Here is a 27,263-nt window from a genome sequence, read left to right as displayed (position 1 = left end):
AGTCATTCCTGTCGCTCTTGTTGGGAGATCCTGCCCTGGGGTGATTCTGGCCACCTGCTCCCTGCTCTGCCTGAAGACTCAGTGAGTTTTTCCCAGGTGGTGAGAGTTCTAGTGTCACTCTGGAATCAAATGGCTGTGTGAGCTTGGGGACGTTAATGTCTCTGAACCTCAGTTTCTTCGTGTGAAAAGCGAGAATGGCCGTGCCAACTTTGTAGCCTCATAACAAAGATTCAGTGAGAGAGTGTGCACTGATGGGACCATGGTGTCTTGGCTTTCAATAAATATAACTTCGTCTTTCCACGGATAAATAGAAATACTGGATCTCCAAACTCTGCACTGCCCAGTCAGCAGCCACCAGCCCCATGTGGCTATGGGCCCTTGAAGTGTGGCAGGTCTAGACTGAGCTGCTAGTGTAAAGTACACAGTGGACTTGGAAGACTGTGTATGAGAAACAATGTCAAGCGTGATCACACTGAAATGACACTATGACGGATGCATTGGTCTAAACAAAGTATGTCATTACATTAGTTTAACTCGTCCCCTTTGAATGTACTCAAAGTGGCAATTAGACACTTTGAAATCACATGTGTGGCTCTCGCTGTGTTTGTTTTGGACAGTGCAGTGAAACATTCCCAAGGCAGGTGGTCTGCCTCCCCCAGAGAAGTTGCTAGTGGGCTGTCTCCTGTAGTCAGTCGAAGAAGAAAAACTGGGGCACAGTTTTGGGATGGACTGCCAAGACAATCTGGACTGATTTGTATTTATCTATTCATTTTTAGTTGGGGTCTTCTCTGTCACCCAGGCTGGATGCAGTGCTCACCGCAACCTCGACCTCCCAGGCTCAGGTGATCCTTCTACCTCAGCCTCCCAAGCCATCTGGGACTACAGGTACGTGCTACCACGTCCAGTTAATATTTTTTTTTTAACTTTTTTTTGTAGAGATGAGGTCTCATTATGTTTCCCAGGCTGCTCCAAACTCCTAGCCTCAAGCAATCCTCTGGCCTTGGTCTCCCTAAGTGCTGGGGCTGCAGGCGTGAGCCACCACACTCTGATTTTTAAATGACAAGGACTATTAATGTCCAATGCGCAGGTTGAACATGTAACTGCTTTCCCCTCACTTGGGATAAACTGAAGTGGGTTTTTGCTGGGATGTTCTGTGACGAGACAGAAAGAAATGACAAGTATTTGATAACTATTAGCTATAATTATTTTTATTCCTCAAACTTTGGGTGACCTAATCATAACCTCCACAAAACACCAGAGGCGTGTCCTCTGATGCTGATAAGCACTTTTCCAGACTCTAAAATTACTTTTTAAGAAAAGTTTTAAGAAATGACTCCAGCATATTTGCTGGGTCAGCGATCTGGAGTCAAATTTAGCAGATGCCCCTGGCCTCCTTAGATTTCTTCCCCTCATAACCTCACTGGAATTAATTCTGGTGATAAAACTGGACACTGCATTCATTTTCCGATTATCGGTCCAGTATTGTACCTCTATCGACCCAACCCTAGAAGACGGAAACTAAAATATGACCATGCCTTAGAAGTTTTCATCCACCAGCAATGTATGAAACTCCAATGAGAGCAGAAAAGAAACACTTGAAAGCAAAAATGAAAGCATCTCCTACTCTGACTTCTTTAAAATCAGTGTTGAAAGAGAAGTTGCTTCTGCCTCCTGGACCTCAGTGCCTTGGAAACCAGGAGAATGAGGGTAAGAAGAGCTCAGTCCCCTCTGGGTTGCAGGAGTCAGCTGGGTTTTCCAAAACTTTCTGCATGGCTGACTCACGATCCTGTTATCCTAACTAAACAATGATCCCACCCACCCTCCTCAGTAAATCTACCATCCACATAAAACAGGAAGTAGCGGTGTCCGAGTGAGCTGGCCGAGAATTGGGTGGGGCCAAAGCGAGGGAAAAATCAGGGAGGAGGAGGAGTGGGTGGGGCAGAGGGTCGGGAGGACCTCGGCCGGCAGCAGGAGAGGGACTGACTGGCAGTCCTGGAGTTTATCAGAGCAAGGGGTAGGAAAGGGTCTTTCATGTCCATGACTGTGTCATTTGGGGTCTTTAGTAGAGTCACCTAGAGGGCAGAAAAGGCCAGAGGCGCCCCGTCTCTGAGGAAGCAGCTGCAGGCAACAACCCTGAAAAATACGAGGGAGAGTGGACACACAGACAGCCTCTGAAGAATCTGCCACTCACCCTTCTGAAAGAGAGAGGATTTTCTACCAGATCCATCCAAGGGCAATGTTATATGTCTATAGGCAGCTCTACCTGCCAGACCTGATACTGTCAAGTCGTCCAGCCAGGGCAACTGTGCTCTCCCCTTCCTTGTCTTTCCTTCTTCCCACCTGCAGCTTCAGCCCTGGTGATGAGTCAAATCATCGCTGTCGTGGGAAGGAGGAGGTGCAGAGAGAGAGAGTAGACAGCAGCCATGACTCCCCGCTCCTGGTGGAAGTCCAGCCTGGAGCAGAGGATCAACTCCAGATCAATTACGGAACTGAGACTGTGTTTGCAGTTTTTAGTGACCAAAGACCACCTGTCAAGAATGAGCAGGAAAAACAAATTTCGGAGTGGTTAGAATTTTCATCCAGGGCAACGGAAGCTTGCTCTTACTGAATAAAGCTCATCTGGGAGCCAAATGGAGTTGATGGTGGAAGCCAAAACCTGGAGTTTTGTCTAAGGTCACACTCGATGCTCGTGTAGCACCTAGCTTGCATCAACAATGTTTCATTTTTGTCTGTAACACCCTGAGACTCCTTACTGAAAAGTCTTTGCCAGACTGCTCCATAACATTAATTTCATCTGGAATGAAGGAGTGTTCTGAGAACAAATTTTTTTTTTTTTTTTTGAGTTAGAGTCTCACTCCATCGCTCCCGGCTACCTCAACCTCGACCTGCTGGGCTCCAGCGATCCTTCCGCCTCAGCCTTCCAAGTAGCCAGAACTACAGGCGCACACTATCACGCCTGGCTAGTTTTTGATTTATTGTAGAGACAAGATCTTGCCAAGTTGCCCGGGTGGGTCTCGAACCCGTGGGCTCAGGCAATCCACTCGCCTCGGCCTCCCAAAGTGCTGGGATGACAGCCTGAGCCACCAAACCTGGCCAAGAGAGAGTGAATTCTGTGGACCGTCTTCACAAGCACTGGGTTTCTCCTGGGTATGGACGTTTGATCTGCAGGTGTATTTGAGTTCAGGAGACTTGGAGAACTTATCTGCTCCTTTATTGTCTTCCTTTTCCTCGGAACTCACTCCTCCCTGCCACGCAGTTCTGCGATGGTCACGATTCAGCTGCCTGGGTGCCCAGTGGAGAACTGAAACCCGGAATGGCAGATCAGCTTCCTGCCCTGTGGGAATCAGAGGATTGTGCGGACTGGGATGCAGAGGCAAAGGGTGACTGGTCTCAGTTCCCAGTCACAAGCAATGTCCTGTCCTCCTGCCTCTTACTTCTGCAGCTTTGCAAAATTCATGGCCCTGGGCAGAGGCTAGCCTGTCTCATTCCATGGGCAGGAAGGGAGTCCCACTCCAGTGCCTGCCTTCAAGCAGTGAGCCTCTGTCCGGTCCCTGCTACTATCTTGCCTAGCTCTCCTTCAGTTCTGCTTCCTCTGGCCTCCCACTGCCTGCCTCCAGACCCAGAGCCGGCAGGTTGAAGTTCATTCAGCTGTTTACCACAGTGCCCTCTTATTTGTTGTCCACAACGATGTTAATCTTGTTTTGAGTTTGGCTAAGTCTTTGGTTATCTTTTAAAAATATTTGATCTGTCAACGCATCGTGATCAAAGAGTGAATGTGCAGCACTATTAGACAGGAAGTCCCCACAGTCCTAAAGAGCCAAGTGAGTGGACCTCCCCAAAGGGGACAGAAGGAAACAATGGCCAGCCTGGCAGGCCGTGTGGAGGTGAGGTAACCTGCCCTGGACAGACAGAGAGGCAGAGAAGGAGGGGAGGTGACCTGTCCTGGGCAGAGAAACGAGAGGGAGGGGAGGTACCTGTCCTGGACAGAGAAGCAGAGAGGGAAGGGGGGTGACCTGTCCTGGACAGACAGAGAAGCAGAGAGGGAGGGGAGGTGACCTGCTCTGGACAGAGAAGCAGAGAGGGCGGGGAGGTGCCTGTCCTGGACAGACAGAGAAGCAGAAAGGAAGGGAAGTGACCTTTCCTGAAGAGACAGAAAAGCAGAGCATGAGGGGAGGTGACCTGCCCTTGACAGACAAGTGTAGGATGAGTGGAGAGAAGCAGAGAAGACCATCCAGGCCTGGGACATGTGGTGGGGGCTCAGCAGGCATTTTGGTCAGATACTCCTGGCCAGAGCTGAGCTCTGGGTTCCACACCCTCACAGGATCTGCACGTCTCCCGTATAGCTCTCAACACCATAGCCACTGGTGACACATTCGTGTGATTATTTGATTCATGCATCTCTGCCCTATCAGTTCCGTGAGGACAGAGATCAAGTGGGTCCCAGTTGGGTCCCAAGTGCCACTTTTGGACCTGGCACAGAGTAAGTGAAAAAGACATGAATGAACGAAGCTGCACAGGTGGGTGTGGGTGGGGCACATCCATTAGAAGTGTGAAACCTTTCAGGAGTTATGAGTGGAAACAATTACTTTACGATCCCAGCACTGGGGAGGTGCCTGCCTCAGGCGTCTCCTGGGCTGGCCAGGTCACCCTGAGGACTGTCTTGGGACAGCAAGCTCTGAGGGACAAAGGCTTGGGCTCCAGCCACATGTGCAGCCCATCAGCAGACTCCCAAGGAAAGGCAGAAAAATAAACAGGGTTTCTAAGAAGACATGTCATATGGAGAGGTAAAGTTGGCTTTTACGGTACTATTTTTAAAAACATTGTTCATAATATGAATCTTTAAGTGAGTCAAGCCCATTTTGTCAGCCAGGCTGGGGCAGTGCTTTTATGCATGAACTGGAAAACATGCTCATGCTGGAACTTCCCAGAGGGAGGAGCCCCAGATTCTGCCCATCCCAGGACCCAGATCTCAGTCTGAAGCCCACCCACACCTGCCCTGCATCCTCAGGAACTGCATGGGACGTGAGGGCGGACCACTCAGAACAGAGGACCATGCAGGACACTGCGCAGCTGGGCCTGGTCAGAGCTGTGGAAGCTGCCTGCTGGCCCTGAGGCAGGTTGGGTGTCTCATTTTTCTTTGGTCATCCATTTGTCTTTTAGACTAATTAAACACTTTAAAAAATAATTTTGTTTTGCCAGTGTTTATTTCATTTCTGTTACATTTTTTTAAGTAAGTTCAAGTTTCATTTTTGGCAGCCTTTTCCTGTGTCTGAAGAACCTCTTTTAAAATTTCCTGTATTATAGGTCTGCTGACAACGAGGTCTCTGTTTTTGTTTGTCTGAGAAAGTCTTCATTTTTCCTTCATTTATGAAAAATATTTTCACTGGCTATAGATTCGGAGATTGATAGTTTCTTTTGCTTCTGGCGCTTTAAGTTGTCACGTCATCATCTTCCAACTTGCATGATCTCTGACAAGAGGTCTGCTCTAATTCTTATCTTAGTTCCTCTGTACATACTGTATTTTTTCCTTCTACATTTGGCTTCAAGATGTTCTTTGCCTTTGGTGTTTAGTAGTTTTAATACAGTATGCCTAGATGTGTGGGTAGATGTGTATTTTCTGGTGTTGACATTTATTTCGGTATTCACTGAGGTTTTTGGATCTGTAGTCTGGTGTCTGTCATTAATTTTGGAAAATCCTCAACTGCTATGTCTTCCAATATTTCTTCTCTTTTTTCACTTGTTTCTTGGACTGAAGTTACATGGATGTTAGGAAGTTTGATATTGTCCCACAGCTCTTGCAAGCCCTGCTTTCATTTTTCCCCACTCCTTTCTCTCTTTGTGTTTCAGTCTGGATAATTTCTACAGACCTGTCCTCAAGTTCATCAATTCTTTCCTCATCTGTGTCAAATCTGCTAATGAGCCCACTGAAAACATTATTTCCGTTACTGTTTTTACTTCTAGCGTTTCCATTAGATTTCTTCTTATAGTTTCCATGTTTTTGCTGAAATGACCCTTCTGCATATTGTTCATCTTTCCCATTAAGGCCTTTATCCACACTGTTGATAATAATACATCTGACATCTAGGCAGGGCTTCGTGTCCCTCCTGCAGTGACTGCTGTCTTGTCTCCCAGCCTGTATCCTGAGGGACACGTTTCCATGCCCTCCCTGACCTTGAGGTCTGGAGAAAAGCCCAGGAAAGGTGCAACTCTTCCTCTGGACATCACTCTTTCTTGCCAACCACACTCCCTCCCAGCCCATCTGTTACATGTTCCAGCTGAATTCCTGCTGGGGTGCACTACAGGGGTCCTGGGTAAGCCGCTGTTCATGCCCCACCTCTGCCTGCAGGCACCTGACTCTTTGGGATTTCAGGCCAGCCGGTAGCCCAAAGTCTCAGCTCTGTGATGAGTTCAGAGTTCTGAACTTGCAGTTTCCCCAGCTTATTTTGTTGTTGTAAGGGTGGGAGCACCATTCTTCCTTGTTTGCTGCCTCTAGGGCAGAGACTGGGAATCAGAGTTGAGGAAAAGGAAAAGATAAACCAGTGTTTGTGGACTGAATTGGCATCCACTTCTCTTATGGGATATTGCCAGTGGGTCCTTCTGGTCCTGTGAGGCAAGTGATCACGATTCCCACTCACAGGTGAGGGTCTGGGAGATCAAGAAAAGGTCCAGGCTCTGCCCAACTGCAAGGACCAGCTGCTCTGTCATCTTCCGAGGTCGACTCTCACAGGCTGCGTCCCTGAGCCTGGGGGGAGCCCATGGGAGGAGGATCGGCCCTCACTCCTCAGCCTGCACGAGGGCACACTTGTAGGAAGTCAGCTGGGGAGTGACAGGGTTGGGTGGGGCGGGGGCCTCTCAGACCACGGGGGGAGCTGAGGCTTTGGCTGGCAAGTGTCACACATAGGTTTGGAGGGAGGCAGCTCTAGGGAAAATCAGCACTTGTGGCTGGAGAGGCCTGGGACGCTGTCTGTGAGCTCTTTGCTGCCCACATGAGAGAGAGCGTCCTCATAAGCTCGGAATGTGGGCTCAGTCCCAGGGCAGGGCTGGGTTTTTCCTACTGTCGGGCAATCTGGGCTTGGCCCTGTACGTGGAGACTGGGGAAGCGACGTGGAGGTGGGCTGTGGGGAGACAGCCCTGAAGTTTCTGCTCAGTCAGGGCCCCGTCCCTTCCTCTGAGCTCTCCCAGGCTGTCACTCCAAGACATGTGCACACAGGCATGCACACACAGGTACACGCATGCAGGCACACACACACTGGTGCACAACATGCACACACATGCACACCCACCTGCATGCGCACACCAATGCACAACATGCACACACATATACACATACACACCCACATGCATGCACGGGCACGCTCGTGCAGACACACACACAATCCTTCTGTGACCTCCCTCAGAGTCTGTGGGTTCATCCACTCACTCATTCACTTGTATATTCCTTCATTTGCCCATAAGTGCTCGTTGGTGCCAAGCCCTGCACACCACAAAACTGGATCTTCCAGCTAAGGTGGGGGGTGGGGAGGCACACAGCTCCTGGCCCTCATGCTCTGCTCCCCTCCGGACGACTTGAGCAAGGGCCCGGGTGTGGGGTGGAGGAAGGATCGGTTTCTGGAATACCCACAGGCAAGGAACGTGCTGGTGTCACCTGGGCAGGGCCAGGTGACAGACCCCTGCGGGGTCCCGAGCGAGGTTCACCTTCGAGCCCACCTCTCCCTCCTCAAAAGCCACAGATCTGTGGCGTGCTGCTTCACACGCAGTGCAATCCTGTCTTAGACTCCTCCTCCTCTTCTTCCTCTTTCTCCTCTTCTTTCTTTTCCTCTCGGCAGGTCACTCTGCTGGGCATCCTGCTTACAAGGCTAGCCTTCTCCTTCCAGGCCTCCAAGCCTTCCTTCTGCTCCTCTGTCCATCCAAAGCACCATGCCCTTCAAGGCCCAGCTTACACGCCACCTCCTCCAGGAAGGCTTCTGTTACCTCTCCAGTTAGAATCAGTCATCTAACAACTTGGCTGTCATATCAGGTTGCTTGTGCCTCTCTCGCTCACCCCAGTGTGGTCTTGCTTCACTCGAGGCGAGAGCTGGGTTAACTCCATTCCCCCTGACTCCCTGGCTGTGCTTCGCGATGCTGAATGTGACCAGGCCACCTTTCCTGGCCTCTATTGCTCTCAAGGTCAAGTTTGAACCTGTGAGGCTCCAGGCTCTCTCTTCCGCCTCACCTGTCACCCTTGAGGGCAGGGCCCAGGGCGTGCCATGCTGTATTCCTCAGGACTTCCATCAGCACTTTTTAATGCATAAACAAGAAATCAATCAGGACACCAAGCCATGAAGTTCTGGTGGAGTAAGGACTCCCCAGCCACGGGTCGGGCACGTCCTCCTCCACACGGGAATCCGCCTTCCTCGCTTGGCCTTCTCCAGTGTGATTCAGGAAGACGCTTTTGGAGTCATAATTGCTTGACAAGCATCCAGAGGCTCCTTTCGTCATGGAGCTGTCACCAGCAAGTCCGTGTGGGGCAGGGCGGCGGCCGCCACTGTGTTTTGTCATCTCTGGAATGACCACAGCAACAGACACTGCGGTCAGCCCCATCCTGGGCCGGCTCGCAAGCAAACGAGTGAAAAGCCCCTGTGTTGTTTTCACATTTCTCGGGAAGAAGAGCTGGGGAAGGGCTGAGGCCACCCTTTCGAGGAAACTCGGGAACCACCGCCCTGGGCCTGCCCCGTGGGCCACTGCCCACCTCTGGTCGCCGCATCCTTGTCTGACTCCGCGGCTTCGGCCCTCCATGCTCAGTCCCCATGCCTGTCAGGGGAGACACAGGGCACAGCTGGCGAAAAGCCACCCGTGCTACTCAAGTTGGACGTCCTTGTCCCTGGACTTGGGGAAAAACAAAGCGTGGTGGTGACCCCCAGGGGGAGCCCAGGCCCCAGGTCAGGACTTGGCTCTGTGCTCCTGGGCGGAGCTGTGGCCTTGCCCCAGGCCCCGACCCGGACTGGTCCTGCAGGCGAGGTTGGCGGCGCCCGCTGGGCTTCCTGTCGTGGATGGCCAACTCCACATCTCCATAACCAGACGCATGGCCAGAACCCTTCCTGGCAGAGCGCTGGCCACACAGGACTCTCCGTCCAGACCCTCACGAAAAGGCCGGTGCCGGGCAAAGGCAGCCAGCCAGCAGAATCCCCTGGGGGTCCTGTTGAAAGGAGGCTCTGGGGTCCCCCCACAGAGGCTGGTGTTGGGCCAGCCCTTGGGGTGGGACCCAGCTGGGAGTGTCTGGCAGCTGCTGGATTTCTGGGGGGCTGGGCTGTGCGGTGTCGGAGAGCACTTCTGGGACAAAGAAGGGGCCGAGGGGGGATGGGGCTCCTGCCAAGGACACTCCACCCGGGCGGGGGCCGGGGCGGGGGCCAGGTGACAGAGTGGCTTCTGCAGACCACTCAGGGCTGAGCCTGAGCCCTGAATGGAGTGACTGTGGGCCCAGGAAAAGGGCACTGGGAGGGCCAGGCCTGGACCACCACACAGCACCTCATCTCAGACACCTGGCGGCCCGAGGTGCACCAGCTCAGTCAGTGCCAGGACGGGGTGCCTGTGAGTCTGTGGGCTGGTGCAGCGGAGGGGAGCCTTTCTTCTGTCTTCCTGGTGTGAGGTGAGATTGGGCCCCAGCATGAGGCAAGGGTGAGCCCCCGTGGGAGGTGAGGAGGGGCCCTGGTACGAAGAGAAGACACCTTGGACGGAGGTGAAGACGGACCCCGAAGTCCTTGCCCTTCTCCTTTCCCCAAGATAAAGGACACACAGGCCCTATGGGCACAGGCCCGCTCCGGGTGATTCCGGGGAAGGCCACTCTTGGCTCTGGAAAGCCCCGCAATGCCTCCCTGACCCCTGGCCTTACCGTACATCACGTCCCGCTTCACGATGTCTGTGGGAAATGCCCACATACGTGGAGTGTGACTCTGCCCCATGCCAGCCTGGTGCCAGCTGCCTCCCCACCCCAGAAGGTGGAAATCAGGCACTAGAAGAGGCCACGGCCACTGCCCGAGCCCCGCCTGGGAGACGCAGACTTGGTCATGGGCCTTGGCCCCTCGGTCTCCTTTATTTGTTAGATGGTGGGGGAGGGATAACTAGGAGGAGGGTGAACTTTCAAAGTGTCTTTCTTGACGATGGAAACTCCCTCAAAGTGCAGCGAACAGAAGAAACTGCGCAAGGACCCGTCTGGAGCCCTCGTCACGTTTGAGACGGGACCTGGGATGTCGGCCCCACAACCTTCCTCAGTCTGGGCAGGAACTCCAGACTCTCTTGGGCCTGTTTGAAAATCCCCGAATGTGGCCCCACCGTCCCACAGCTGGGGAGGACACCCTCTCTTCACACAAATGCTCTTGCACACAAATGTGCATTGCAGCCTTTGGGCGATGGCCCCGGCTGGAAGCAAGCAAAAGGCCCATCAACAGGAGAACGGAGAGACAGATGTGGTGCGTGTGTGCAGTGAAATCCTACTCAGCTGTGAAAGAGAGCACATGAGCTCTTGGCGTGGGCGGAGACACAGATGAGTCTCAGCATTGTGAGCCTGGAGTAAAGGGAGCCAGGCTGCAGAGCACACGCAACACGGCTCTGTTTTGTCAAACCATAGAACGTGCGAACTCACCTTGGGTGACGGCAAGCAGGACAGTGGTGGCCTGGGAATGGGGTGGGAAGGGAGGGCTTACTGAGGGGTGTTAGGAGGCTTTAGGACAGAACGTGTCCCATGCCTTAAGATCCGAGTATAGGCGTACACGAAAGCACGGCAAGTTGTGCACTTCAAGCATGTGCCGTTTATTGTACCTTAACTATACCTCCATAAAGTTGCAAAATAAAGAAGGGCACTGGATTGCTTTAGCTTGGAGAACCAGCTTGAAATCACAGCAGTCCTCACTAAATTCTCCTCTGACTTCTCTCCAAAGACGGGTGACCAAGGTTGACGCGATTCCCGTCCTGTGCGTGTCTGGTGGCCCTGTTGGGGAGAGACTCTAGAGGTTTCTGGAAAGGTACACGTGAAACCTCTTTCCCTTTTTGCTGGCAAATATCATGAGAGCTCGGCTTTCTATTTTCAAGTGGCCATAAAGCTGGAGGTTCTGGCCTTTGCCACATCCTCCCCGGCAGGTCTGGCCATGCTCCAAGAGTGAGCCTTTCAGAAACCCCAACCTCCCCTCCCGGTTTGCTCCCATTTAATCATCAGATGTCTCCTTGGAGGGGCCGCTCTCACCTAGGGCTCCCTGAGGACAGGCGTCTTGAGAACCCATCTCCTGGCATCCACTTCCCCAGGAAAGGGGTCACAGTGTGTCAGCAGACGGGGTGGGGACTGGCACACAGATTTTTCCAAACATTTGTATGAAATGAAAAAACCACGCTTGTGCTGCCAGGTTTAAAAGAGAGAAGCCAGGCAGATATTCATGACTTCCTTCTCTGCCAAGAGCCTCCAAGTGCCTGGCAGGAAGCACAGACTTACCAGGAAAGCACTCATCAAACAACGAGACTGTGGTCTTATTGTTTTACTTCTAAAACTTCTTTCCCAATCCCTGCAAGTGCTGAGTACTGTGCTGGGTGCTGGGAAATGTGCCAGAAGCATCTCATTGAGCAGGCTGTGATCTAATCAGAGGCAAGACCAGGGCGTCAAGTGCAGTGTGGGGGTAAACACAGTCATGTACTACCTCAAGGTCAAGGCCGCTTCAAACACTTTCCAAGTTCTTACAGGCCTCCAAAATGTTAGGAATTAAAGAAGGGGGAGTCCTATGGCCCAGGATCACCAGGCAAGGGGAATTGAGACTTAGGCTAAGTCTTGAACAACCATGGAGGAGAGGAAGAAATGATAAGAGAGCCCAAGGATAAAGCCAGAAACAAAGACCCTAAGAAAATATAGGCAAAGGATTGGGCACAATGTCAACAAGATAATAATTATGTAAAACGAGTAAAAAAACATAAATATATGAATTCCATATGTGGGGCCCACAACTGGAAATGCGTATTAACTGTGGGGACATACCTCAAGCTGAGGACAGTGGCTGTGTCTGGGCATCAAGAAGGGCTGTTGCTTTATCTATAGTGTTTGAATGTTTTATACTCAATTGTAATTTCAAGAGATCTGTGAGTTTTTATTTTATTATTTATCTTGTCTGCTTTTATAATTGTGGTGAAATATATAACATAACCATTCACCATCTTAACCACTAAACACTAACTCACATTCCCCGCCAGTCCCTGGCACCCACCATGCTCCTTCCTGTCTCCAGTGATTTGAGTACCGTAGACCCTTTGTAAGTAGAATCATACTGTATTCGTCCTTTTGGGTATGGCTTGCTTCACTTAGTGTAATGTTTTCAAGGTTGATCCACACTGTAGCACCTGTCAGAATTTCCTTATTTCTAAGGCCGAACAATGTTCCACTGTATAAATATCCCACACTTCTTGATCCATGCCTCTATTGACAGATGCTGGGTTGCCTCCGCCTTTGGCTACCATGAATGATGCTGCTGTGAACATGGATGTACAAGTATCTGTTTGAGTCTCTGCCTTCAGTTTTTGGGCTACACACTCAGCACTGTGATTGCTGACTATATGGGAATCTACGCTACATTTTTCGAGGAACCACAACACTCTCCCACAGTGGACGCTCATTTTATCTTCCCACCAGCCACATGCAAGGCCCTAATTTCTCCACATCCTCGCCCACACTTGCGATCTGGTTTCTTTGCTAACAGCCATCCTAACGGGTGTGAGGTGACATCTCGCTGTGGCTTTGGCTTGTCTTTCCCTGACATTAGTGATGGTACTTTATATGGGTCCGTGAATTTTTAAGTAATAGACTATTTAGAACAGGGGTGTCCAACCTTTTGGCTCCAAGTAAAGAGAAATTGTCTTGGGCCACATATAAATTATATAATATAATTAGTATATATACATAATAAGAGTTCTCATGGTGCACGTTGGAGATGTTTGTTTTGACATGTTAAAAGATTTTATAGGGCCGCATTCCCAGCTGTCCTGGGCCACATGCAGCCTGTGGGCCACAGGTTGGACATGCCTGATTTAGAAAATTCTGCCATGGAGAAAAAGAAGTATAGTGAACTACCTCGAAAACCCTCACACACACACACCTCCCCTCTGCAAATGTCTCCACTTTTCAACATAACCACACAACATAACCATAATGGCACTCTTCCTCCCACTGTGTGGAGTGTTTCTGGACGGAGGTGTCTGTTCATTTGAGTCTGTGACCTTTCTGCAAGTAGCGGCCTCCGGGGCAGTCTGGGCTGCAGACATCCTGCAATGGTGGCCGGGAGGTGTAGGGGTAGACGCAAGGCGGGTAGGGAAGAGGTGGAGAGGAGGATGATCCTGCTGGTGAGTGTCAGAGGAAGCAGCCACAGAACGGCCCAGCTGACCCCCGCTTTCCTTCCTGACGGGCTGGGAGAGGAGCCCGCTTTGGCCAGGTCAGCTGGCTCCTGGCTGGATGGCAACCTCGGCCCACGTCAAATGCCAGGGCAGGCGGGGACCCTCCTCCTTTCCAGACTGTGGTGAAGATGCGTCCTGGCTGGGGTCAGATTTGTTTGACCTCAGACCCTTGCTGTTGACGAACCCACAGGTTTACAGAGACTTTCTGGGGCGTGTGGCGGACTGGCTATCTGCACCTTGCTGAGTTTCTTGTTTGCAGAGGAGTGGGTCGTTTTTCCTCCATGCCCGCCCGTTCCCATCTCTGGTCAGCTCTGGTAACCAGGTTTCTGCTCCAGACAGGAGACGCATACTATGCAACCACGTTCAAAGCGAGCGTGGAGACTTCTCGCTAGAATGTGCTGCCTCACAGACTGGAAAGTTCAGGCCGTTCAGGGATGTGACTCACTCTTGACATGGCACTGTTCAACATACATTGATCGTGCTGAATACATCTCACATGTCCCTTTCCTGTCTGTTTTCAAAACTCAGCCTCCGGGGTAGGGGGGTGTTTATTAAAGGTAGACTCTGAAGTTCCCTTTAAAGTTCCCAGAAGGAGCTGGTCACTGTGGTGGGAGATTCCCAGCTGGGGACAGTGACCTCAGAAGGCAGCTTCCTGGAGATGTCACCATAATCACAATCCCACTGACGGAGCCGGGAGAGTGCACCTTTGTGGACTTCCCCCTGACATTTCTTCTGGGTGGACTTTTCTGTCTGGCAATAAGGTTCACCTGCCCTTCAAGACCTTGCGCGGCCCCTCCTCCCTGGCAAGCCTTTCTCGGCGTTTCTAGAGCCTGCCTCCTCTAGACTTCCCAGCACCTTGGGATGCTTGGGATGTCCAGGAGGGTCCGATGTAGACACTTCCTCTCTCCCGCTGGCCTGGAACCTGCAAGGTGTCTGCACACTGCTGTCCGTTGTCAATGTGTCTATGAGCGCCTGCCACTTCTCGCCATGGCTTCTGAAGGGCAGGCCCCAGGCTCTCCTTGTTCGCCCCTGCTTTTCTCTGGACGACAAGGGGCTGGGAAGAGGACACTGGCCACGCCATTGAGCACTGAGAGGACGCATGGTGTTCCTGCTCCCCACGCCTCATGGGTGGCCACTCCCACAGTCACCCCTTTTGCTTCGTGGAGTTGAAGGGGAAGTGTGAGCTTTATACTGAGAAAAGGCACGGACCTGTGGTTCTGGGCACTTTCCCAGAAGCAGCCTGACGCAGGACTGTGCCCTGCCGAGCTCCTCTAGGTCACAGCCAGTTGCTGCGTTCCCTGAGAGCTTCCTGACTTGGAGCCGGAGGACTTTTGGTGCCAGGGCCAGGAATGGGGGCCTGCCAAGGGGACGGCCAAAGAGCAGGTGAAGAGGAGGCTTCTCTTTGTGGATTGTGGGGGGACAGAAGTTAAAAAGACAGCCATCACGGACCACCTGCTGGGTGCCCGCCCTGCCCACCTGGTGTCCTGTGCAAGGGGGTGGCCACACATGGCCTCAGGTGCAGCAGTCTGCGGCCCTATTGCAGTCTCCTTCTCACAGACTGGCTGTGATTTAAAGGACTAAATCTCTCTCTCTTTCTCTCCATCTCTCTCTCTCTCTCTCCCCCTTTTGTGCGCGCTCTCTCTCTTTCTCTCTCCCGTTCTCTCTCACTCTTTCTCCATCTCTCTCTCTCTTCCTTTCGCTGTCTCTCTCTTTCTCTCTATCTCTGCTTCTTTCTCTGTCCATCTCGTTCTCCTTCTCCTTCTCTGTCTCTTCATGTCTCTCTCTCTCCCTGTCTCTCCATTTGGAACAGAGACTCATCAAAACCTTTACCAAAATCCAATGATGTCTTTAAGTCATTTAGTGTTAACAATTATTATCCTTTATATCTATCTTTTTTTTTAGTTGACATCTCACTCCATCGCCCAGGCTGGAGTGCAGGGGCCGCTCCTGGCCACCGCAGCCTCCACCTGCTGGGCTCCGGCAATCCTTCCGCCTCTGCCTTCCAAGCAGCCGGAACTACAGGTGCACCCTACCATGCCCAGCTAATTTTTGATTTATTGTAGAGATAAGGTCTCAGCAAGTTGCCCGGCGGGTCTTGAACCCGCGGGTTCAGGCAATCCACTCGCCTTGGCCTCCCAAAGTGCTGGGATGACAGGTTGAGCCACCAAGCCCGGCCATCTGTCTCATTTTTTGGTGTACCTTGCCTGCATTTATAATTTTTAAAAACTAACAAAATCGTATTACCGTATCACAGAAAGTTGGACAACGGAAACGAAATCAGCCACCCCCTGTTCACATGATCCCATGGCGTGGCCCTCTGGTGCGTCCCTCCCAGGCTGGCACCTCTGCTTGGCTGGTCAGAGAGGGTGAAACACTGCAGTTCCATGCTGTGTTTCCTCCGTCTCCCTCAACCTGTGTCAGTGCCTGTGTTTCCTTGGAACTCTGTGGCCTCCACTAGTCATTCCAGTGTCTGCTAAAGAATGGAATTTCTTTAAAATTGTCTCTTATTTGCTTTCTTTACACTTTTACTTCTAGCAGAGCTATTTCTTTAAAAAAATTAAAAAAGAAAGAAAGAATAAAGAGTTTCTCTCTGCGCTCAGCTCTGAACTGCCTTTGGCATCTCTGCTCGGACTTGGCATCCACATCCCTGAAGTGTCCCCACCTCCCCCGCGCTCCTGTCTGCCCCACACGGATGGTGCAGGTGCGGCTTCCTGAGCACATTTGACTTCTCAGACCCAACCTAGGGCCGTCGCTCCTTTTGTCTGGTCACAGTAGACAGCGGCAGGGCAGCCAGCCTGGACCCAGGGGAAGGGTGTGTGGGTCGTGTGAAATGGTTCCTGGCCCATGTCAGAGAGTGCAGCCCATCTACAAGTGGATGGGCAGGCAGGTATTGCTTCGCCAAAGTCTTGAAGAGATGAAAGAGTAGCCTACAGGTGTTGGAGAGGCCTTGACTACTGATGGCAGGAGCTGGTGAAGAGCTGCACACACAAAGTCGTGTGCGGGGACGTTGAGGGAAATTCAGGGGGTTTTCAAGTGTGGCGCTGACCGCTTGGACTTCCTCCTTCCACTCTTTCTCTAGGACGAGCTGTGGCTTCAACACCTTGGGGACTGACCGAAGCCCGTGGGGCGGGTCCTTCGGCCTTTGTCCCGAGCTCCCAGCAGCGTCTGGAAGTGGAAGAGGCTCTCTATGCCTCCTACCTGAAGGGCATGTCACAACAAAGGCAAGCCAAGGGGTTCAGGGCACGCTGCCCCAAATACAGCAACGACAGGGCGTTAAGGAAACTGCAGAAGCAGGAGGTCACTGTCATCTTCTCCCTCCCCCTCCCCAAAGCAGGCCAAGATCCTCATTCAAGAGGTGCTGAGCCGGCCCCAAGCAGGCCATAGACCCTCCCTGGAGAGGGGCCGCCCCCGTCCCCAGGCAGATCACAGATCCTCGTGGCAGAGGTGCCCGCTTTACTGAGTCGAGTTGTCCGACTGCCGTAACCGCTAGGTTCTATTCTAGTGTTCTATTCTGTGCATCAGTGGCCATGGTAGGTCAGGAAATTCTGTTTCTGCTTTTAGTTATTTAAGACAAGAGCTCTCATGGTCTTGCTCTGGATCTTGGCTTTTTGTTTTCCTGATCGAGTGCCATTTTCCTGAAGGATCTCAAGAAACCCTTCAAGCATTAGCCAAAAGGTCTGGGGATAATGGCAGGAGGAAAGCAAATGAAAAGGCAGCTCCAAGCTTTTGGCAGCCATAGCTAAGGGGAGTCTGGCCGGTCCTGTCTCCCGCTCTCGCTGGGCGTCTCGGGGCACAGTGCCCTGAGGGGCAGGGGGCTCTGCAGGCTGGAGTCCCTGGGAGCGGAGCCTCTTCCTTCTCCTGAGTGATTTGCCAAGGAGAGACTCTCCTTTCCAGAGAAGAACTGTTGTCCCAAGGAGGCCTCTGTGGCGGTTGAGTCATGTCATTTACCAGAGATTCCCGCCTCTGAAGCCTGGGTGCACGCTAGTCACCACCCACCAGGGCCGCCCTCATTGCCCAGGAATCATCACCCGTGTAAGGGCGGGGCCACAGGACCGCCCTTGGCTGAATGCTCTGCTGCCATCATCTTGAAATCCTGAACAATGTTACCCTAAGAGTTGCTACTATGCCAGGATGTACACAGCATACCTTTACATAATCATTTTCAAGCTCGGGGCTTGGTGGTTTTGAGTGCATTCCTATGTTTGGGCTGCCACCACCACCATCCATCTCAGGGCTTTCATCTTCCTGGATGGAAACGCTGCTCTCACTCCTCAGCAACTTCCTGCTCCCTGGCTGGCCCCGGTAACCTCTGCTTTACCTCTGTCTATGAATCTGACTACTCTGGGCCCCTGAGTAAGTGGAATCACACTGTATTTATCCTTTCGCTTCACTCAGCGTAATGTCCTCGAGGCTCACCCATGGAGCGTAAGTTGGAATTTATCACTCCTTTTTTAAGACTGATTCTTATTCCACAGTGAAATGACAGTCCAAGAGCGGGAAATGCATTTTTCTTTACTCATCTTCCTAAATCTTAATACAATGATGAGAAAGTAGAAGCTATGCTTTTGGAGAAATGCACACTTAAGGAAAGATTAACTTTGCCGACTTTGTCTTTTCAGAAACAGACTTCCTGGTGCCAGGTATCAGAGATATCTCATAGTGGCAATCAAGCTTGCCTAGAGCAAAGGGGCAAGGCCTAAGACAACAGGCATTGGGCAAGGACTGTAAAAGTCATGAAACTAGTAATTACAAAAGTTATAACTGCTCGAGGGAGAGCAGGTGGGGATTGGATCTTCCAGTAAATTGGGCCCTATCTACAGGGAAGCCAGGGATCCCCCGAAGCTATCCACTGGGAATGCCTAGGAGATAAGGGGAGGTGCACCCTCCACTAGCTCTAAGGAATGTGGTTTGGAAAGGTGCAGGAGAATTAGAATCTTTGTCACGCCCTTCTCTAGGGGCTATGATAATGTGAGCAGACATTAATGGGTCTCTGTGTCACAGGATCTCCAAGACATCCACAGGTGGTCGATAAAGAAGCCATGGCAGTCACGTACAACATCTCCAAGAAAAGGATTTAAGCCAGAACTCTGGGGGGCTATGAGGCCACACTCACCTAGAGTGTAGGCCCACTCCCTGTCTGTGGGGAGTGAACTTTTCTTAAATAAATCTTTTCTTTTCTCACCTCTGTGTGTTGGAATTCTTTACAATCTACTTGGATTTCTGGGTTGCCAGCGTGCACCTCCGGCTTGCCAGCCCCAGCAGTGCTGCGCGCCTCGCCTCTCCGCCCTCACCCTGTCTAAGTGTGAACCCTAACATACGGTATGAATGTTCCACATTTGGTCAGTATGCTCCTCTGTGAACGTTTGCAGAGTGTCCACCACTTGGCTATTGTGAATAATGTTGCTGTAAACATAGGTGTATCCACTGCTATTCTTATTTTTATTTTTTTTAGTTGGGGTCTCACTTTGCCATCCAGGCTGGAGTGCAGTGGCACGATCGTGACTCGCCGTAGCCGAGACCGCCTGGGCTCAGGCAAAAATCCTTTCACCTCAGCATCCCAACTAGCTGGGACCACAGGTGTGTGCTGTCAAACCTGGCTAATTAAAAATAAAAAATAAAAACGAGGTCTCACTGTGTTGCCCAGGCTGGTCTCAAACTCCTGGGCTCAAGAAATCCTCCTGCCTTGGCCACCTTAGGTGCTGGGATTATAGACATGAGCCATGGTGCCCTGCCTTGTTTTTAATTATTTTTTTTTAAATAGGGGCAGTGTTAATAAATGGAATTTGGTAGGTTAAGACTTTTTTCTTTTTTCTTTTTTGCTCCAACTAGATCATTTAGTTTCCCTTGAAGAAATGACTGAAAAAACACCACTCTGGCAAAACAAGGCTAAACACAGTCGATTAAGACTCTAAAATCCAAGTCTGATGGGGAAAAAAAAAAAAACAGTAAGAAGGATCTTGGATAGTAAAACGTGGGGCCCCTGCCCAAGGGCACGGCAGTTTCCTGGTGGATTTTTCTTCCTTGTTGTTTGCTTCCACCTGTTCACCTACAAGCAGGTGTCAGACTCCTCACGTAACAGTAGCTCCAGGGGTGGGAAGAAGAGGAGGAACCTGCCCTGATTGTGCTTGCTGGCTGCAAGATGTGTCCCAGTTTCAGAAAGGCTGATGGTGCACCTCATTGCAGTGACTGTGGACAACATGGGCAACTGCTGAAGCTGGGTGCCGGGCACATGGAGGTGGGTGGGAGATGGGCCTGCGATTCTATGTTTTAATATGTTTGAAATTTTAATACAAAAATGCAGAATACTTTTTAAAATTTAAAGAGCGTGTCTTGGAGTCTGGGGAAGAAGTTTCATCCTACTTTCCGCCCAACCTTTTCTGGCTCAGACTCCAGAGACTTGGCACAAGTCCTGGGTCCTGATAGGGGCTGGGTGCCTCTGGGAGGCATCTGGACCTGGCCGGCTATGGGGGCCAGCCGGACAGTCCCCGCCTCTGCACCATTGGGCCCCCGTGCTGTACTGAAGTGACTTCCAGTGGAATCAGGCCCCAGGTGGGGAAGCCAGAAGAGAGAGGAGCCCCTGGACTCGTTCCTAGGGTCGGACGCGCAGTGGTGGGGCTGCCGGGGGGTCTGGGCTATGGAGCAAGGAGGCTCCTTGGCCCCACACCCTTGTAGTAGGAATTTAGCGCGAGGAACTTGAAACCAGATCGAAATACCCTTAGCCTTTCATGTGGCCCTGGGACATCTGGGGGGAGACCGCACGCCGGGGGTGAGTCACCAGGTCCGGCCCGCATTGGCTGTGAGGATCTCCTGATCCCATGGAGGAAGCGGGTTGGCCCTATTGGAAGGCACAGACACAAGGCTGCAGCCACAGCTTGGCTCAGTGATCTCAGAACACACGCCTCCTCCCCCATATCCCAGGGGCCTCCCAGCTCCTGGCCAGCCCCAGGGGGGTGTGTGGTGGCGGGTGCGTGGCTTCTGGAAATCATCTGCAAAGTCTGGAAGAGAATCCCGACTTGGTTAGGAAACTGAGGCAGACAGCCGTGACACAGTCAGCAATACCTGTGTAGGGCCATCTGCCTGTAGACGGCCATGAGCCTGCACCTGGCTCAAATGTGGGGGCAGCAGCTCTGGTGGGATTGGAAAAGCGGGAAGGCTTCTTAATCCTGCAGAAACTCACTCTTTCCATGGAAGCAACTTCGTCCTGGTTTGGATCTTAGGACTTGGGTCCGGCAGGCGGCCAAGTCTCTGGAGGGCTAGAAGGGAGGAGTGACGGATTCTCCCACCGCAACTGTCTGGAAACGGGCTGGCCACAGCCCCCCAGGCCTGTCCTCTGGTCAGTCCTGAGCTGGCACTCCCTCCTCCACCTCTGCTGGCCGCCCCCCACCGCAAGTTTACCACGGCCATGTTTTTCCATTCTGGGAATGTGAGAAAGGGGGTCAAAAAATTATCTCTACCACTGCACACAGTGTACTTGGGGCAATGTGGATGTTCTGAGCGCTTGGTGAGAAGCGATGAGGGGACCACACGTCCTAAAATGTAGGGGCTGGAACAGTAAGCGCTGGTGGTTTATTGTTTGTTTGTTTTCTGAGACAGGGTTTCACTCTGTCTCCCACACTGGAGTGCAGTGGTGTGATCCCAGCTCATTGCAGCCTCAACCTCCTGGACTCAAGTGATTCTCCTGCCTCAGCTTCCCAAGCAGCTGGGACTACAGGCATACACCACCACACCAGGCTAATTTTTTTTAATTTTTTTGTAGAGATGAGGTCTTGCTGTGTTGCCCAGGTTGGTCTTGAAAACCTGGACTCAAGCAGCCCTCTCGTTCAGCCTCCCAAAGTGCTGGGATTACAGGCATGAGTCACCATGTTTGATCAGGAGCCAACGATTTAAAAATATCAGTAGACGCCAGCCTTGGTGTAGAATGTGCATGCTTAACCATTTATTCCTTACCATAAGCTACCCTAGGTAGCATCCTGGCCTGACGGGGGAGGCAGGTGTGCAACCTGCCCAACTCATATGTGCTGCAAGTACACGGCCGACATCCCCGCTCAGCCCTTTATGACCCCAGGCTCCCGTCTGTCTCTAAGCTCCCTCTATCCCCAAGAGGCCTTAGAAGAGCACCTGCTTAAAGTTCATTATCCCACGAGGTTCAGCTCGGAGTCATGTAATTAGCTAACACAGAGGCCAGGGTGAGAAGCCAGATGTCCTGTCTCCTAGGCCAGGATGCCGTGGTTGAGAGAGCTGACATCTGTGACATAACTGGCTTCTGGGGCCCCTTGGTAAGGGGACGATTGTCACAGAGCCTGGAAAACACCCACCTCAGTCTGCAGACCTTGGTCGTCACCTCGGAAACAGCTGGCAAGCACAAGATGGTAGCGAGTCTGGGCAGGTGAAGATCCTTGGACCTCATAGTTAGGAATCAGGAATCACCTCCAGAAAAGAATGCGGGGCATCCCTGCGGCAGTGCGCAGGGCCACCCCAGAGTTATTTCCTGCCAAAGGTGAAAGGCTTGAGCGGTGATGACCTTCCAGGGAAAAGGCACTTAGGTGGAGGGGTCCAGGGGGTGCAGAGGGTCTTGAAAAGGGGAGGTTGACTGGCCTCCACAGCCTTTTGGGGAAAGCACTGTCCTCGAGGCTTCTGCTCAGAAGATCCCGGAGAGGGAGGCCAGCTGGTGCCCAGGGCTCAGAGGCTGGGAGGCGGCCCACCGTGGGAGGCCCTGCAGGGCCCTGGGTTGTGTGGCCTTTGGCAAGTCTTCTCTCTGGGGCCTAGTCCTCCATTTGCAAATGATGCTTGAGAACCTGAGACAGTGGGTGGGACAAAGCAAAGGCATTGATACCACTTTCTCTTTAATTTCTATAAGAGCTGCCCCATTCCATTAAAATAATAATAATAATAAATAAAGGAGCAAAGGGTCCAGGTCCATGGGATGAAATCTCGTCAGCAGAAAGAGCTGCCCTGTCCCAGCCTCAGTGAGTGCAATGTGCAGCGCTTCCCCATGGTTTGGCAAAATAGGGTGGGCAGGAGTTTAGGAGTCCAGGCCCCCATCCTGGCTGCTGTCGTCCCTGTTCCCAAGGGTCCTTCATGAGTGAGCCCATGTCCTCTCCTGCTAACACTGGGGGCTGGGGGAGGGGAGCATTCCTACTCTGATTCTCTCAGAGGGTGTTGCAGGAACCACACATGAAAGGGCTTTGAAAAGAATAAAGTTCCACTTAATGCTGAAGGAATTTTTAAGTTCCTTGATTATTAAGGCTACTAAGTAATTAGTTCCTTGAAAGAAAATCACAGTGGGAACGTTCTCGGGCCCTGGAGGACTGTTTTCTGGGATCGTGTCAACATCATCCAGTTTACACTGGGCCTGGCCAGCTGGTTGGAGCCCCCACCCGGGAGACGTGTTCGTTCAGCTGTGTCTTACTGTCAAGGGACTGGGCCGAATATGGCCTCAGCAGATGGACCTGGGACGTCCCCTTCCTGTTCCCTCATGGCAGGCCAGGCTAACGGATGGGCCTAGAATGCTCCCTTCCTGCTCACTCCCAGCAGGTCTGGTTAGTGGATGGGCCTAGAACGTCCCCTTCCTGTTCCCTCACGGCAGGCCAGGTTAGCCCAAAGTTGGTCAGGGCCAAATTCAAGTTCCCACACATCCATGTGCTTGACATACACCACTTGGACCATGAGGTCCAGGCCTGCCGGGAACCCTTGTGGAAGGAAGACAACCCAGAACAAGGCAGGATGGGGCCTGGATCCTGGTGGTGGTGTCTGGGCTCCCACATCCATCCTCACCTGAAGTCCTCCAGGGCCTTTCTAGTCACGAGAGACCCTTGTTCACAGAACAAATCGGAGTCAGAATTCCTCTCTCTGGCGGCGTGTGCGGGCCACTCCCTGCTGCGACCCCCCATCCTCGTTCTTGGCTGTGGGCCTCTTCAACCTCACACCCCATGCGCCGCCCCCCAGCCCTCCTTGGGGAGCCCAAAGTTGAGCTCGAAGTTCCTTATGGAACTTCCACTGCAGGCCGAGCCCTGTGCTGCACTGCTGGGAGAAGCCAAGACTGTCAGGGCACAGCCCTGCGTCAAGGAATTCACAGGCTCGAGCATGTTGTAAGCGAACATCAGCGCTGCGGTGCGTGGACTCCGGCAGCCCACGAGAGGCCCAGAAACTCACTGAGAGGAAGCGACAGGGTGGGGAGGTGAACAGGGCCACTCAGGGCAGGGAGCCAGGACAGGTCCTGAATGATAAGACCCGAGAGGGCTGGACACACTCCTGAGGGCCGGCATCCCCCACTCCTCCCTCCTGGCCCTGCTGCCGGCCTTGCTCTGTGTGACCGGGGCTCCCTGTCGTCCCACCCCTGGCGTGTCCCTGCCAGTGCCAGTGGCTCCGGGAGAGAAGCTCAGACCAGCCAGGGCCTCGGGGGCTGAGCTGAAGCCATTTGGCCACAGGGGCCGCTCTGGGGGGCTCTGATACTTGTGTTCCTGCACTTAAGATTGCCATGTGGAGAACAAGAAGAGTCGCCTTCACTTTTGCTTTGTGAGGCTTCAGAAACCAGAGACAGCAGACGTGGGCCAACTCTCAAACCCTCGATGCTGCCCTGGGAGCCCAGCTCCCTCTGTGCCCCTGCCCCACTCCCACCCCACAACCCAGCTGCCTGGGCACGACTGACCTGTCCTTTGTCCCCGCCACATCTGTGCGATGCTGCTCCCTCCTCCAGGAAGGCCTCCTCCTTGTCATCATGGTGACTTCTCGTCCTCACACCTCACCTATTCTGGAACCTTTTGCCCTTTCTGGGAGACCCAGGTCCTCCTCCTCTCATGTCCCCATGGTGGTCCATGTACACGGTGAAGGGAGGAGGGAGAGGGGGTGGGACCCAAAGACAGGAAAGCGTGACATGGAGAAGTAGGACACTGCAGGGCCAGGCTCGGGGACGCGCGTCAGGCAGGGTGGTCCCTCCGCCACCATCCGTGCCGCCTACAGAGGTTCTGCTTGGAACGACATCATCGGTCCTGGAGATGCCATCCAGGCCCTTCGGGAGGGACCTGGCGTGAGTAGACACCCCAGCTCAACCGCCCACGCCACTCGCCAGCCCGCACCCCACCTCGTGGTCACCATTGGTGCACAGCTGTCTCCCCTCGGAATCGTAAGCCCCTCAGAATGGGGGCTGTGTGTTTCCATCCTTCTGTCCTCAGTGCCCCGCACAGTATCTAGTGCACAATGGGGGTGTACAGCAGGTGTTCAATAAAGGCACACTGAACAAGCCAATGAGTTAGTCAATGCAGCAATGAATGGATGAGCCCTTCCTACGGATGGGGATGGATTATAAAAAAAGGAGTTAAAAGAAACAACTTCGATCTGTGTGACTGCATGTGCCAGGGTGACCTGACTTTGGAAGCCTTACTCTCCTCACCTGAGAAACGGGCTCTGAATTGTTGACTCCAAGTGCACTGAGCTTGGTCACAGTGACAAGTTTCCTCAAGGAGAATCTGCTGCCTCCTGAAATGCTCTTGGTCTGGCGGCTTCCCGGTGAACTCCCCCGTGGGGTGGGAGACCAGGTGCCCCACACACCCCCTGCGGTCCCCTTTGGAACACAAAGGTCTTTTGTGTTGACTTGCCCAGGGTCTCACCGCTGGTTCCGATGGAGCCGGGCATTCCATCCAGCTGTCTCCACAAGGCCATGCTGCCCACCACGCTGGCAAGACCTGAGGGCGGCAGACATTGAGAGCAGGCCGAGGGTGCCCAACAGAAACCGGGCAGTTGCCAACCAAAAGCAAAGCCAGGCCTGTCAACCTCACAATGTAAACCAGAGAAGGGACCGGGAGGCTTCTGGATACCCATTTTGAGTCAGAAGGAGAAGTGAGAGAGAGAGAGACTGGGAAATGGAGATGGGGGAGTTTGAAGGAGGTATTTTTGGAACCTGGCCGTTGAACCCCGGGCTGGCATCTTGTGCAATGGCTGAGTTGGAACTCTCTCAGGACCGGCTGTGGCTCTTGGCCGAGAAGCTCTCCTCGGCTGTGCCTTGGGGGGCAAGGACCTGGGCTTCAAAGCCAAGAGGGCTGAAGGCTTTCCCTCTGCGGGTGGGAACTCCCAATTCCACCTGACCCTAGGGTTGGGCTGGTGGGAGAAGAGAAGAGATATTTCTGAACATGGCAGCATGCCACCGGCCTGTGGTGTTTCAGCCTCTGGAAGGCCAGCCCTTCACCCTGTGGCTGAGACAAAGCCGTTGTCAAGAATGGGGAGAGCCAGAGAAGACCTTGTGTCCAGGCCAAAAAGAAAGGAGTGGAGTCGTCCCGGTTCTGTGACCCCAAGACATTGGTTACAGCTGCATTGGTGGAGGAGTGTCTGTGTGGTCGTGTCAAAACGCCGCGTGGAACCGTGAGGCATGTTTCTGGAAGGCTGCACGTGCTGCCCCAAAGATTCTCCTAACCCCTGCTCACCTCATCGTTTCTCACCACTGATGTCATAACCGTTATTATCCCCTTCCATCGTCTGCTTTGCAGATCGAGGTGGCCACATAACCTGCTCCACCCTGTGAGGCAGAAGCAGCAGCTGGGGGTTCTTAGGAAGCTTGTGGTTTCATGATAAATGAAACAAAAAGGACTGACTTGGATTTTCCCTTCCTTCTCCTGGGTGCTGTAAATACAATGTGATGCCCAGAACTGCAGCAGTCATTGTGTGACTGTGAGTGGAGGCCCAGAACACCGCAGAGCCATCTGCCCTGATGCGACTGATCCGTGGAACCTAGGCCAGCACCTCCTCTCTCGGTTTCTTGTCTTATTATTAATTGATGCTTAGGTCAGCTCTGCCCTTTTCTTTTTTTTTTTTTTTTGAGTTGGGATCTCACTCTGTCACCCAGACTGGAGTGCACTGGCACGCTCCCGGCCACCACAGCCTCGACCTGCTGGGCTCCGGCGATCCTTCCGCCTCAGCCTTCCAAGTAGCTGGAACTACAGGCACGCACTACCACTCCCGGCTAAGTTTTTGATTTTTATTGTAGAGATGAGGTCTCGCCAAGTTGCCCAGGCGGGTCTCGAACCCGTGGGCTCAGGCAATCCACTCACCTCACCCTCCCAAAGCATGGGATTACAGGCTGAGCCACTGAGCCGCCTCAGCTCTGTCCTTTTCATATGCTAATGTGTATATTGAATCTCCAGGAGGGGAGGGAACATGCAGCTATTCCAAACTCACAGGACACAGGAGCCATTTAAAAAATAATGTGATAAACATACATGTGCAGGTATCTTTTTTATAGAGTGATTTGAGTTCTTCAGGGTATATTCCCAGTAGGGGGATTGCGGGGTCATATGGGAGGTTGATATTTAGAGCTTTTAGGAATCGCCACACTGCTTTCCACAGAGGTTGCACTAGTTTACACTCCCACCAACAGTGTAGGAGTGTTCCCTTTTCACCACACCCTCTCCAGCAGTTGTTATTTTTTGAGTTGTTGATAATTGCCATTCTGACTGGGGTTAGGTGGTATCTCAGTGTGGTTTTGATTTGCGTCTCCTGAACGAGAGTCTATAATACTGAGTGACTTCTCACAGAAACAAAGATCTGAGTATCACATGTTCTCACTCATATAATGAACCTTGAACATCCAATGTAATACTATAAGAAAATGACTGATGGTACTGGAAAACTATGGGGGGGATGGGATTAACAGTAGCAAATATCTGTCTGGGGATGGGGAAACACCTCTTATCAACAGGGTGCCTGAATGAAACGTAATTGTACACCTAACCCTTAACTGTACCCCACAAAACCATAATAAAAAATATTGATAAAAAAATAATAATAATGTGAAGCCGGCTCGGTGGCTCAGCCTATAATCCTGTGCCTTTGGGAGGCTGAGGTGTGTGGATTGCCTGAGCCCGCGGGTTCGAGAC

This window comes from Carlito syrichta, unplaced genomic scaffold (genome assembly GCF_000164805.1).
Source record: "Carlito syrichta isolate Samal-C Ts95f unplaced genomic scaffold, Tarsius_syrichta-2.0.1 Scaffold305637, whole genome shotgun sequence".
In the NCBI taxonomy this organism is placed as follows: domain Eukaryota; kingdom Metazoa; phylum Chordata; class Mammalia; order Primates; family Tarsiidae; genus Carlito; species Carlito syrichta.
Note: the sequence above shows the minus strand (reverse complement) of the source record.